Here is a 13145-nt window from a genome sequence, read left to right as displayed (position 1 = left end):
AAAAATCGGGGTATATTTACCTTCCGGCGTCCCGCGCTGCATTCCCGGGCATCAGCGTTCCCAGTAATGCCTTGCGAGACCTGTGATGACATAGTCTCGCGTTGCTATAGCGATCTCGCGAGACCGCTAGAGTCACGCGAGACTACGTCATCACAGGGTCTTGCCGCAAGGCATTACTGGGAACGCTTAGGCTGGGAATGCAGCGCGGGACTTCGGAAGGTAAATATACCCCGATTTTTTATTTTTATTCTTTTTTTTACAGGGGTATGGTACCCAGGGCCTGGAGGACAGTCTCCTCTCCTCCACACCGTGGGTACCAACCGCGCATGAGACGCTTAACTTCCCGTATGGTGGGCATAGCCACATGCGGGAAGTAAGCGATTCTCATGCATTCCTACGGGTGCGGAATCGCGGCAATTCTTCGCGATTCCGCACAAAAGAATGAGTATGCTGCGATTTTTTCCGCGATGCGATTCCGCCACGGAAAAAAGCGCAGCATTAGCACAGCATGTGCGGAATGTCATAGGAATGCATGGGGGGCGTTCTGTACACGATTTTTAAACATTTTCGCTGCGTTTTGCGCCGAAAATCGCGGCAAAAACGCTTAAAAATCGCTACGTGGGCACACAGCCTTACAGCACCATCTGAAGCACTTGGGAGCCTACTTCTGAGTTGGCTCCCTCTGGAGGGATCCCTTCGGAGACCGTCACCGGTGACCACGTCGAGGTACCCGACCCCTCTGCACCTTCCCTCTTGTCTCGTCCCTCTTTCCCATCCACCATCACTGGAGCAGCAAGGCAGTCTTCATCACATGAAGCTGCAGCTGACGATTTAGATTACCCTTTACCCCACCCCTCTGACACTGTCGCAACATCTCTACCAACTTTTGGTTCTGGACGGCAGCGTCTGAGAGGTCACAATGTTCGCTATAACTCCTTCCATCTCTGCCACTAGCTCTACAACCTTTCAAAGATGTGGTATTAAAACACCCTATATATAGTTTTCCAGTAGTTTCCAGTATCCAATCACGTTTGGGATCATTTTCCAGTAGCAAATCATATTTGGGAGCATCTCATTTGGGAGGTCTTGAAAAAACGGATCCGTCGAAAAACGGATAGAAAAAACGGATGTAACGGATGAAACTGATCCGTCTTTTGACGGATCCGCATAGCGATCCGTATAGGGGATCCATCAAAAAAAACGATCCGTTTCGTCCGCTTTTTCACATTTTTGGTGGACCCGTCAATCCGCCACGATGTCGGATTGTGACTGACGTCAAAAAACTGAAATGTGAAACAGGCCTAACCTGATCACGCTGAAAACTGTTTTGATATTCTCCATGAAAATTGGCTTTTTTCCCCCTCTACGACGCTGCCTTCTTAAGACAATGGCTTGCCTATTGTTTTACAGAAAACCAGGGCTGAATTCGAAGGTAAAAAAACAAACAAACAAACAAACAAATGATTTCTTTATACCTATGTATTTTGGATCCATTCCCAGTTTTCCCTAAAAGAAAAAACAAAGCATTGTGTAAGCTACACTTAACCTGGCATTAGTATCTACTTGTGCGGGTACGGTAATTACTCGCCATTATAAAATGCTAATAGCTGTAGCATTAATTTGCAGCTGTTTACATAAAACACTAAGTAAGCCATAATTAATGTTGAAAAAGTAATGCAGAAAGAGCAGACTCTTAATAATAAGAATAACATAGTTCACGTAAGGCCAAAACTAACAGAAAATATAAAAAAAAAAAAGAAAAAAGAAAAAAAGAGAGCAGCTGCTGTATTGTGTGCCCTGAAGGGGAGTTTTGCAAATCAAACATATTACCCATAACAGGAGGACCTGGAGCCCAAAATATATAAGGCACTAATGGTCTAATTCAATTTCTCTGTACACTATGAAAAAATAAGGACGAATAACTCAAATATATATTATACTGTAGGTAATTGCGTCCAACTCAGATTTTCTAAAACATTTTTCTCCAAATGAAAGATCAAGGCAGATAAAGCTGACCCTTTGGCTATCACCAGTCTGGGGGCACATCATCTTAAATTTAATGCTACTTTTTTTAAATACTAAACAAAAATAATCCATTTATTTGTTGTTTTTTTCTAAAAAAAAATCTATTAGGCATAAAATCAAATAAAAATAAAGCTAAAGATAGTGTAAAATAAGATAAAATTAAAATGTAAAAAAACCCACAACTCATAAAATGTCATAAAATGATAATTTTATAATAGAAACTTAAAAATGAATTGCGCAAATGATTTCTGCAAGTGAATATAAGGAACTTTGTGAAATATCTTATCACAGAAATATGCTTCTTTCTCCACTTATAAGACACTTCTTGCCTCACCCTGCTCCTGACCTCATCATTTACTCTGAAAAGCAACTCAAATCCATTTTGGTCAAAGGAAGACAAACTGTCTGTTCAGTGAGGTGTCAGGTTACATCTCCTACTAAACTCTATGGAGAAAGGAAGGGAGTAGGAGGAGTGAGGAACACTCAGCAAAGTGAGAGACCAGACAGATATGGACAGATGCTGCTGCACTTTCCCAGACTGTATTTCATTTCAGTGCTGCATTCACAGCTACACTGCATAGTCCTCCAGTATGATGTTCCCCAATCTGAGGCTACTTTTTTGTCTGTGTGCTGCAGAGAAAGAGGAGCAGGAATTCATCTCTCTTGTGTATACAGTGTATGGAAAAGATCATTCAGCTAATATCCACCCACGACTGAAAATTAGAGATGGAGCCTGCAGAGGGGAAAACTAGTGAACATTCAAGTCACATAATGAACAGAAAGAAATAAAGAAAAAACAGATCTTAAAGGGGTATTCTAAGCTAAATAAATTATGATCTCGCTAATTGTGTCACCCAACGTTCCCTGGTTATCCCCTGGGCGCAAAACCCTAGCCAGGAGAAGTTGAATGGAGTGACTGATCACACATTTTCAATTCCAAATGTATTGTAGTAAAAGGGAATGTATCATCATGTTTTTTTTATGTAATCTGAGAGTCACATAATATAGGGACAGAGACCCTGATTTCAGTGATATGTCACTTACAAGGCTGTAGTTTTTGATAAAATCACTGTTTTCTCTGCTGCAGATCCTGATTTCAGCGATATATCACAGTTTACTGATTGCAGCAGTTGTGATAGAATCACAGTTTTCTCTGCTGCAGATCCAGCAGTTCTCTGAATGCTGAGCTCTTTATAACGCCACCCTCACCAATGATTGGCAACTTTCTGTGTACACTGTGCATAGGCAGAAAGAAGCCAATCAGTGGTTGGGGCGGGGTTATACAGAGCAGGAGGAGGACTACATGGCACAAGGCAATTAGTCCTCCTGATAAAACTGATTTTATTGAAATTACAACAAGCAGCCCAGTGACACATCGCTGGAATTAGGGTACATATTCCTACATCATGCTGCTCTCAGATTACATAGTAAATCCTGCTGACACATTCCATTTATTTAAATTAAAAAGGTGGCTAAGCTCAGCACTCCCCTCGACTACCTTGTCAGAGCCTCAAACAGGAGTGGCAAACATCACCAGTACTTTACTTGTTCAATTGGATACATTGGTAACTTACCTATATCCTTTTTAAGTCAAATACACATTAAAGTGGACTGATTGCCAAAGTGAGAAGGATCAATATTGATAGTACATTAAGTGATCTATGAGTATTTATAATTCTTAAAAATATTGCAAAAAAAGGGGATATATCCATTTTTACACAAAAGGACAAAAACAAAAAAACAATGGCAACAAAGTAAACTTGAGGATATTCCTGTTGTCTTGTGACTCCTGCACTACATGCCCGATTCTGATATACTGATCCGGCTAGATGTGCCCAAGTCCTAAATGCAGCCGAGTACTTACCTAACTTTGATACTATATATGAAATAGTGTCAACCAGTTGGTTTTCTCAGTGATTTGCAAAGCAATCAGCAGATCTCCATGCATCCAATGGTGGAAACCAGTCTGTGCTATCTAGTTTTGGGTTGCATATACCATACATATGGTCACGTGCTGACTAGTCGTCACTTGCATTGCGCGAGGCCATACACAGTCTAGTCTGAATGTGGCTGGAAATGTGCAAATTGCATAGTTGTGGTCACATGACTGTCTGCTCCCGGCGCTGGCATCAGCGAGCAGTGTGTGAGCTGTGAGGAGTCACAAGTTTGCAGCCACTTTAAAGGCAAAAAACCCACAAAGATAGTACAAAAACTAATTTGAGCCATTATATTTGCATAATTTGACCATTATGAATATTTACCTCCAGCCAGAATAATATTCATCTTCAATTTTTCAAGTTTAAGACAATTTCAAAATCACTATTATTTTACTGCTTCAAATTCATGCTTCTTTTCGTTCAGATCAACTAAATTAAATGATGCTGCCAGAAAAAAAAAGATTCTGGGAGGTCTACCCGAACATCGTCCAAGGGAAAATCAGATTCCTACGTTTTAGGCAATCTGCCAGTTCTGAAAGGATTCTGAGAAATTTTGACCAGTGCTACGAGTACATCCATCTTAGACTCTTTAATTCTTTTGAACATTTTGCATTATGTTCTGTCCTTTGACCCTTTTGGGTTTTTTTTCCCTCAAGATTTTTCCAGTTAGCCCTCAAAGAAGAAGGAAAATGGTGTACTTTATAAATGAAGGTGGTAGAATAATTTTTGGGGAGGGGAATAATTGGAAAAATAATTTTATAAGCCAATTGAAGATTCAGATCGCAATGCACAGTCACATCAATATCTATGGAAAGAACAAGCAAAATGGTCCATTTATCCTAATGTCCATCTGTCCTAAAGAGGAGGTGAAGGGTTTAAACATTTTCCATCTTCTTGTTCTTAAGGATAGTCTCTCATCCATACGGATGAAATGAGTATTTCTGAGAATATATTAATTTTAAAAACCTGTAAAATGAAAAAAGGACATCACCTCACCCCTGGAAGAAATGCAGGCAAATTTTAAGTTAAAGGTGCTTGGATTCTTCAAGGCCGTTATCCTCAAGTAAGACAATAGGAAAAAAGAAGGATTGTAATCCGGCACCGAAAAATGTTAACATTCCAAAAGGTAGTCAAAGAAATCAATCAAAAAGTGCAGGCAACAAATAGGGAATCCAACTGCAATAGGCCCTTACTTGTAGGGACTTGTTACAGTCCGAAATGCATAAGGTTTGAAGATCTTTTTATTGCATATACCTTTTAAAGGATTTCTTTGAATAATTTAGGAATTTAACATTTTTGGATGCTGGATTACAATCCTTCCTTTTTCCTATTGCCTCCATGTAACCCTAAGGAGAATTTTAACTTACATCCTATAAAAATTGCTTACTGCTGCCGATCCTCTGACTTCTATCAAGTGACCCTGCCACATCACCTCTAATTGTGCCTTAGATTGGTATATCATAGAAATATTTAGTGCATTTAGGAAAATAATAGGACTTTTGGTACCTTAGCAATATTTTCCAGAAATAACTTCTTATTGTAAAAAAATGTATCCGTGCATCTTTCTAATTTACATGTTCTAAGCTGTAGCTGGTTTCTTTTGCCCCTGCGTGCACCAGATTCCTATGATAACCTGTTGCGCACCTCTGATGTCACTTCCTAAGACCATATTAGCCATTAGAGCACTGGCCACCTCAGGTGGCGATACTCTGCCTGAGTATTCAGGTAGTTTGTCATCTGTCCCTGCCATACCAACAGGGTTCATTGCATGTTCTACAAAGCAGGTCTCCTGACTAGATCGAAAGCAAGTAGGTGGGAAGGTGCACTGAAAATTTTGGCTACACCAAGAGAGCATCAAGTGCCTGAGCTTTGTGTGAACTGTCATTTAGTGCTGACAAAATCTCTATAAGGATACCATACATCACACAGACAATGAGCGGATCTACATTTACAATGTTTGCTTGCTTTTCCACAAATGAATGTTTGTACTTCATATTCATATAATCACATCAGTTACTTTTTCCCCAATTAATATTTGCTTGAGTAAATACAGCATCTTTATGGCTGTTCTTTGCAAAGTAAACTGTGGCGGCTTACAGGGATTACAGATGTTCCTGCTTGAATAATAATAATATAGCGTTGAGCTTTTTAAGCACTGGCAAAAATATCTACCGTATGTACTCCAGTATAAGCCGAGATTTTCAGCCCATTTTTTAAGGCTGAAAGTGCCCCTCACGGCTTATATTTGAGTCATATACGCCAGGGGGTCGGTGGGGGAGGGGGAGTTCGGGTGTCAGATCATACTCACCCCCTCCTGGTACGTCTCTGCAGCCCCTGCTTCTCCAATGGTCTCCTTCGCCTGTGTTCAGCGGTCACTTGGTACCGTTCATTAAAGTAATGAATATGCGCATATTCATGACTTTAATGAGTGGTACCACGTGACCGCTGAAGGAAGAGCTGCGTGCCGGAAACCATGGGAAAAGCAGGGGCTGCAGAGACTCAAGGAGGGGGTGAGTGCGATATTCACCTGTCCCCGTTCCACCGCCGTGCGCCACACTGTCCTCCACACGTCCTCTGGCTGTGAAGTTCAGGTCAGAGGGCGCAATGATGTAGTTAGTGCATGCCGTGCCCTCTGCCTGAACAGTCACTGACAGAGGACCCTGAAGACAGAGTGGTGCACGGTGGTGGAATGGGGAGAGGTGATTATAGCAGGTGCCGGGGCCATGAGCCAGCGGTGACACTGGCACCTGTCCCCCATAGTGCGCTGGTGACCCCGTCTGCTCAGGACACCGACACCTGGCCCCCAGCGATGAGAGTGGAGTATGTAATTTTTTTTCCAGCAGCATATGGGGCATAGTCTATGGAGCATCTTATGGGGCCATAACCTTTATGGAGCTGCATATGGGGCCATAAACTTTATGGAGCATTATTTGGGGCCATAACCTTTATGAAGCATCTTATGGGGCCATAACCTTTATGGAGCAGCATATGGGGCCTATTCTATGGAGCATCCTATGGGGCCATAACCTTTATGGAGCAGCATTTGGGGCCATAACCTTTATGGAGCATCTTAAGGGGCCATAACCTTTATGGACCAGCATATGGGGCCAATTCTATGGAGCATCCTATGGGGCCATAACCTTTAAGGAGAAGCATATGGGGCATAATCTATGGAGCATCTTATGGGGCCATTATTAACCTATGTGCAGCATTATATGGGGTTTATTTTGTATGTAACATCTTATGGGGCCATCATGAACTATATGGAGCATTATATGGGGCTCCTGATTCAATATGGATATTCAAAAACATTTATCCTACTGATGTCTCAATTAATTTTACTTTTATTGGTATCTATTTTTATTTTTGAAATTTACCAGTAGCTGCTGCATTTTCCACCCTAGGTTTATACTCGAGTCAATAAGTTTTCCCAGTTTTTCGTGGCAAAATTAGAGGGGGTTGGCTTATACTCAGGTTGGTTTATACTCGAGTATATATGGTATTCCAGGACAAACCGCCTGCTCTGATTCATGCATGAAATATAAGACGACCATTTCTTCAGCTAGGAGTGTAGTGACTGCACATCCCCAGTGTTTTATTAGTGTAACATTTACTTTCCATGGGTCAGTATAACAGAAAATAAAACCCACAAATCTATGAAAAATAAAGCTATATTTGCCTTAAACATTACAGTTAACTAACATTGGGTAAATGTCTAGTCTACAAATTATGATTCTATGAATACTTGTGTAACATTGTAGCTAACAACAACCTGAATTCAACTAGTAAAGGTACTTTGGGTGCACATATATGCCTTATATATCCAGAAACTGCCCAGATTCTCATGCTCTGTAATTTGCTGTTCATTCTTTTACAGAGGGCTATTCCTTGCTATCAGCTTTTTGCCAGCGCCAGTAGCGTAGCTACCAGGGGGGCAGAGGGGGCTGTCGCCCCGGGCCCTGCACTCTGAAGGGGCCCACCCAGAGCTGCCTCCGGTCAATGATCATCTTTTACTTCCCCTGCGTTTGTACTGCACATGTATCTAAGTAATATGCACGGTACAAAACCTGATCACAGGGAGTTAACAGAAGGAATGACAGGCCTCCAATCAGAGTGCAGGGAGTGAGTCATGTAACCACTCTTCTGCAGTCTGAGGAGGAGAGGGGGAAGAGAGGTCACTCACCCAATCCTGGCTGAGCGCACTCTCCTTGAAAGCTCCCTGCTGCAGAGAAGTCATCAGCTCCAGCAGCAGCAGCCTGGATGCAGCAGGGTTCTGCATCTGCCTGTGAGCTCGGCTCACTGTCTGCATCTGCACTCGTCTGCTTCTGCCTGCCCAGGGAGAAGCCTGACAGCCGAGGAGCAGCACCAGGACCAGTGGACACACTGCATACAGCATACTAACACTGCATACTAATCTGTTGCTTTGGATATATACATACAACTTACTGCTATTGGGGTGTAATGTTCATTGCATGATGCTCTCCTTACGTATTACGTAGTTTCCAGGCACTTTGCAGCGGTCACTGATGCGCTATATGGCGATGCATTGTCTTAGCCTGTGAATTTACTGCACTTTGGGACTGAGAGAAAACCAGGAAAAGTGCAAACTAGAGATCGCACTGCTGGCTGCAGTCATTGACCTGTGCAGAGAAAGCGGCGCATCCTCCCTGGCAGGCAGAGGGAGGGTTAAACCAGTGTAATGATCACCTTATCTCAGAGGCTGTTTGTGCCGGCGTGTAATTATTAGTCTGTGTGCCCATGTTGCGCTTGTTTAGCGTTTCCACCGCGTTTTTGCAGCTGCGGAAACACTAAAAAAAACAAAAAACGTTTAAACGCATCCCCGTGCAATCCTATGGGATTCCACAATTGCTGTGCCCATGCTGCGGATTTTACTGCTGCGGAATTGCATAGCGTTAAAATCCGCAGCATGTTCATTATTTCTGCGGAATCGCGGAGGAATGCATTGAAATGCTCACTTTCCGCATGTGGCTATGCCCACCATGCGTAAAGTGAGCTTTTCATGTGCGGATGGTACCCAGGGTCCGGAGGAGAGGAGACTCTCCTCCATGCCTTGGGTACAATAATCCTGTGAAAAATAGAATTAAAATGAAAAATAGTGATATACTTACCCTCTGACGGCCCCCGGAGTCCTCAGCGATGCTCCCGGTACGTTCCGTTCCCAGGGATGCATTGTGGAACGTATCGGGAACATCGCTGAGGACTCTGGGGGGCCGTCAGAGGGTAAGTATATCACTTTTTTATTTTTTTCTATTATTTTTAACTTTCTATCTTTCACTATTGATGCCACATAGGCAGCATCAATAGTAAAAAGTTGATCACACTTGTCAAGCACTAGGCTGTGTGTGACAACCGGTCAATCAGTTTTCCAAGCAATGCTTCAAATCACTTGGAAAAGCGCAAGCATTCTGCAAGCTAAAAACGCTTGCTAAACGCTATTGTTTTGCCCAAACTGTCATTTTATTAGACTGCATAAGAGAGCATTATACTGTGTATAGGGTAGCTGTACTAGGGGGAGACTTGGGACATTATTAAATGTAAAGTGGGCACTTATTGCTATAGGAGAACTCAGGTTACTGTGACTGTCAAAGGCGCACAAATGGCAGCATTACTTCCTAGGGGACAAAATGTGGGAACGGTTTTCTAGGGCACTTTCAACCAGGCATTACTACTGTATATTCTAGAGGGTTGCTTTAGAATTTAGAGGTCACAAAGAACCACACAGCAGGTGCAGTAATAGGGACACATATGGCAGCAGCGGCTCAGCATTGGGGTATCAGGTGCAGTAATAGGGACACATACGGCAGCAGGGGCTCAGTAATAGGGACACATACGGTAGCAGCGGCTCAGCATTAGGGTATCAGGTGCAGTAATAGGGACACATACGGCAGCGGCTCAGTATTGGGGTATCAGGTGTAGTAATAGGGACACATACGGCAGCAGTGGCTCAGCATTGGGGTATCAGGTGTAGTAATAGGGACACATACGGCAGCAGTGGCTCAGCACTGGGGTATCAGGTGCAGTAATAGGGACACATACGGCAGCAGTGGCTCAGTATTGGGGTATCAAGTGCAGTAATAGGGACACATGGCAGCAGCGGCTCAGCATTGGGGTATCAGGTGCAGTAATAGGGACACATGGCAGCAGTGGCTCAGCATTGGGGTATCAGGTGCAGTAATAGGGACACATACGGTAGCGGCTCAGTATTGGGGTATCAGGTGCAGTAATAGGGACACATACAGCAGCAGCGGCTCAGCATTGGGGTATCAGGTGCAGTAATAGGGACACATACGGCAGCAGCGGCTCAGCATTGGGGTATCAGGTGCAGTAATAGGGACACATACAGCAGCAGCGGCTCAGCATTGGGGTATCAGGTGCAGTAATAGGGACACATACGGCAGCAGGGGCTCAGTAATAGGGACACATACGGTAGCAGCGGCTCAGCATTAGGGTATCAGGTGCAGTAATAGGGACACATACGGCAGCGGCTCAGTATTGGGGTATCAGGTGTAGTAATAGGGACACATACGGCAGCAGTGGCTCAGCATTGGGGTATCAGGTGTAGTAATAGGGACACATACGGCAGCAGTGGCTCAGCACTGGGGTATCAGGTGCAGTAATAGGGACACATACGGCAGCAGTGGCTCAGTATTGGGGTATCAAGTGCAGTAATAGGGACACATGGCAGCAGCGGCTCAGCATTGGGGTATCAGGTGCAGTAATAGGGACACATGGCAGCAGTGGCTCAGCATTGGGGTATCAGGTGCAGTAATAGGGACATATACGGTAGCGGCTCAGTATTGGGGTATCAGGTGCAGTAATAGGGACACATACAGCAGCAGCGGCTCAGCATTGGGGTATCAGGTGCAGTAATAGGGACACATACGGCAGCAGCGGCTCAGCATTGGGGTATCAGGTGCAGTAATAGGGACACATGGCAGCAGTGGCTCAGCATTGGGGTATCAGGTGCAGTAATAGGGACATATACGGTAGCGGCTCAGTATTGGGGTATCAGGTGCAGTAATAGGGACACATACAGCAGCAGCGGCTCAGCATTGGGGTATCAGGTGCAGTAATAGGGACACATACGGCAGCAGCGGCTCAGCATTGGGGTATCGGGTGCAGTAATAGGGACACATACGGCAGCAGCGGCTCAGCATTGGGGTATCAGGTGCAGTAATAGGGACACATACGGCAGCAGCGGCTCAGCATTGGGGTATCAGGTGCAGTAATAGGGACACATACGGCAGCAGCGGCTCAGTATTGGGGTATCAGGTGCAGTAATAGGGACACATACGGCAGCAGCGGCTCAGCATTGGGGTATCAGGTGCAGTAATAGGTACACATACTGCAGCAGCGGCTCAGCATTGGGGTATCAACAGAATGAGGAGTTGGGAATAGTCCCATTGGTGACAGTGCTGAAAATATGAGAAGTGAAATGTGTCTTTGTTGTAATCTCTGCAGACGAGTCCTGGCTGGATACGTTGTCATTGTCGGTCTGGGCCAGATGGAAAAGACGTGAAAAGTGAACAATTCCATCAGAAAGAACGTCAGCGGTAAGTCACCATCTGTAACTCTGCTGTAATCACTGGACTGGTATCTACCACTGACTTTATGGCGGTAATATTAATATTGGCCTTTATTTAGAAATTATATTCAGTAACAGCGCGGTCCTCTGCTGAGGTTCTCCTCCACTATTAGGGTGCGTCACCCAGTTGTAATCAAGGTTACCTGGTTAGGGGCCCACTCAGAAGCTTCGCCCCCCTGAACCAAAACCTTAGCTACGCCTCTGGCCAGCGCTGAAGGTGCTGGAACTTCTTTTCCTTCACTACCCAGCATGCATTGTCCAAATGGCTTGCTCAGCTTAAACTGAAAGTCCAACATGTCTCAGCTAACATCCAGAGATCCCACCGTCCTACCGCTGTTACCAGTTTGTCAGGAGACGCAACTTTGCTGCCTCCAATCATCAGGGTAATTACGCAATTGACTGATGAGTGACGGACCAGGCTGAGGCTGTTTCCACTACCAGGCCGGTTATGGGAAGAACTGACAGTGAGCGTATGGTATATACTCCTCCGATTCTAATGCATGGAATAGATATATACTGTATATACAGTATATTGTGAGACAGTGATGGGAATCATACGTGAGGGCCATTATGTATCCCTTAGAGTGTGCTTAGATGCATATAGAATTCGCTGGAGTGCATTGCAAATAAAGCCGCAGCTGTGGTTACAATACAATATAAAAGAGAGTGTGGATTTGGTCAAACTATTTGGCCAATCCAGATTTAAGAAAACCTGAAATGGGCTTTTATTTTTGGAGAGATGTGCAGGATGGTAGTGGGGTGGGTCTCTCACTCAACTCCGGATTTTGCAAGTGGCCCTTGTCCACAGTTCACATTTAACCCCTTAAGGACCAAGCCATTTTGTAGGTTAAAGACCAGGCCTTAATTTTGAAATCGGACCACTGTCACTGTATGTGGTTATAACCAGGGCTTTTTTTGTAAAAAAAATTTTGCCGGTATGCAATATTTGCCCCCGTCCTCCTCTGTGCAGCCCCCGTCCTCCTCTATGCAGCCCCCGTCCTCCTCCTTCATACTCACCCTGCTGTGCCATCGCTGAACGTCCCCTGCATCCTCCTTGTCCCAGAGCTGACAGCTTCTTCCTGCCTTCAGCGGTCACATGGTACCACTCATTAAGCTTATGAATATGCTTCCACGCCCATTGGCGTCCATATTCATGAACTTAATGAGTGGTACCATGTGACCACTGGAGGCAGGAAGAAGCTGTCAGCGATGGGACAAGGAGGATGCAGGGGACGTTCAGGGAGGCACGGGAGGGGCGAGTATGACTTCCCAGCCACCGGCTCCTGCCGCCGCTCCCCCTCCCCCGCTGAAGCACCTTCAGTTTTCCGATACGCCGTACCGTCGTGTACCGGCGCAAATAAAGCACTGCTTATAACTCTGGAACGCTTCAACGGATCATGCTGATTCTGACAATGTTTTTTCGTGACATATTGTACTTCATGTTAGTGGTAAAATTTCTTCAATATAACTTGCGTTTATTTATGAAAAAATCTGAAATATGGCGAAAATTTGTAAAATTTTGCAGTTTTCAAACTTTTAATTTTTATGCCCTTAAAACAGAGAGATGTGTCACACAA

General features: G+C 44.3%; 1 protein-coding gene across 8 annotated transcripts in view; it reads right to left on the bottom strand.

Moving 5' to 3' along the window:
• HPCAL1 (hippocalcin like 1) overlaps window positions 1-13145 on the bottom strand; it is a 290362-nt gene that overhangs the window by 142993 nt on the left and 134224 nt on the right. For 2 of the 8 annotated variants that reach the window (XM_073568220.1, XM_073568219.1), the window contains exon 3: window positions 1476-1506. The exons of the other annotated variants lie outside the window; for them this stretch is intronic. The gene's annotated coding sequence lies outside the window, so the exon portion shown is untranslated. The remainder of the gene's footprint in view (window positions 1-1475; window positions 1507-13145) is intronic. 8 annotated transcript variants of the gene reach the window in all.

This window comes from Dendrobates tinctorius, unplaced genomic scaffold (genome assembly GCF_039654945.1).
Source record: "Dendrobates tinctorius isolate UK_male_01 unplaced genomic scaffold, ASM3965494v1 ptg000021l, whole genome shotgun sequence".
Classification (NCBI taxonomy): Eukaryota; Metazoa; Chordata; class Amphibia; order Anura; family Dendrobatidae; genus Dendrobates; species Dendrobates tinctorius.
This window is presented reverse-complemented; position numbering and strand designations above follow the sequence as displayed.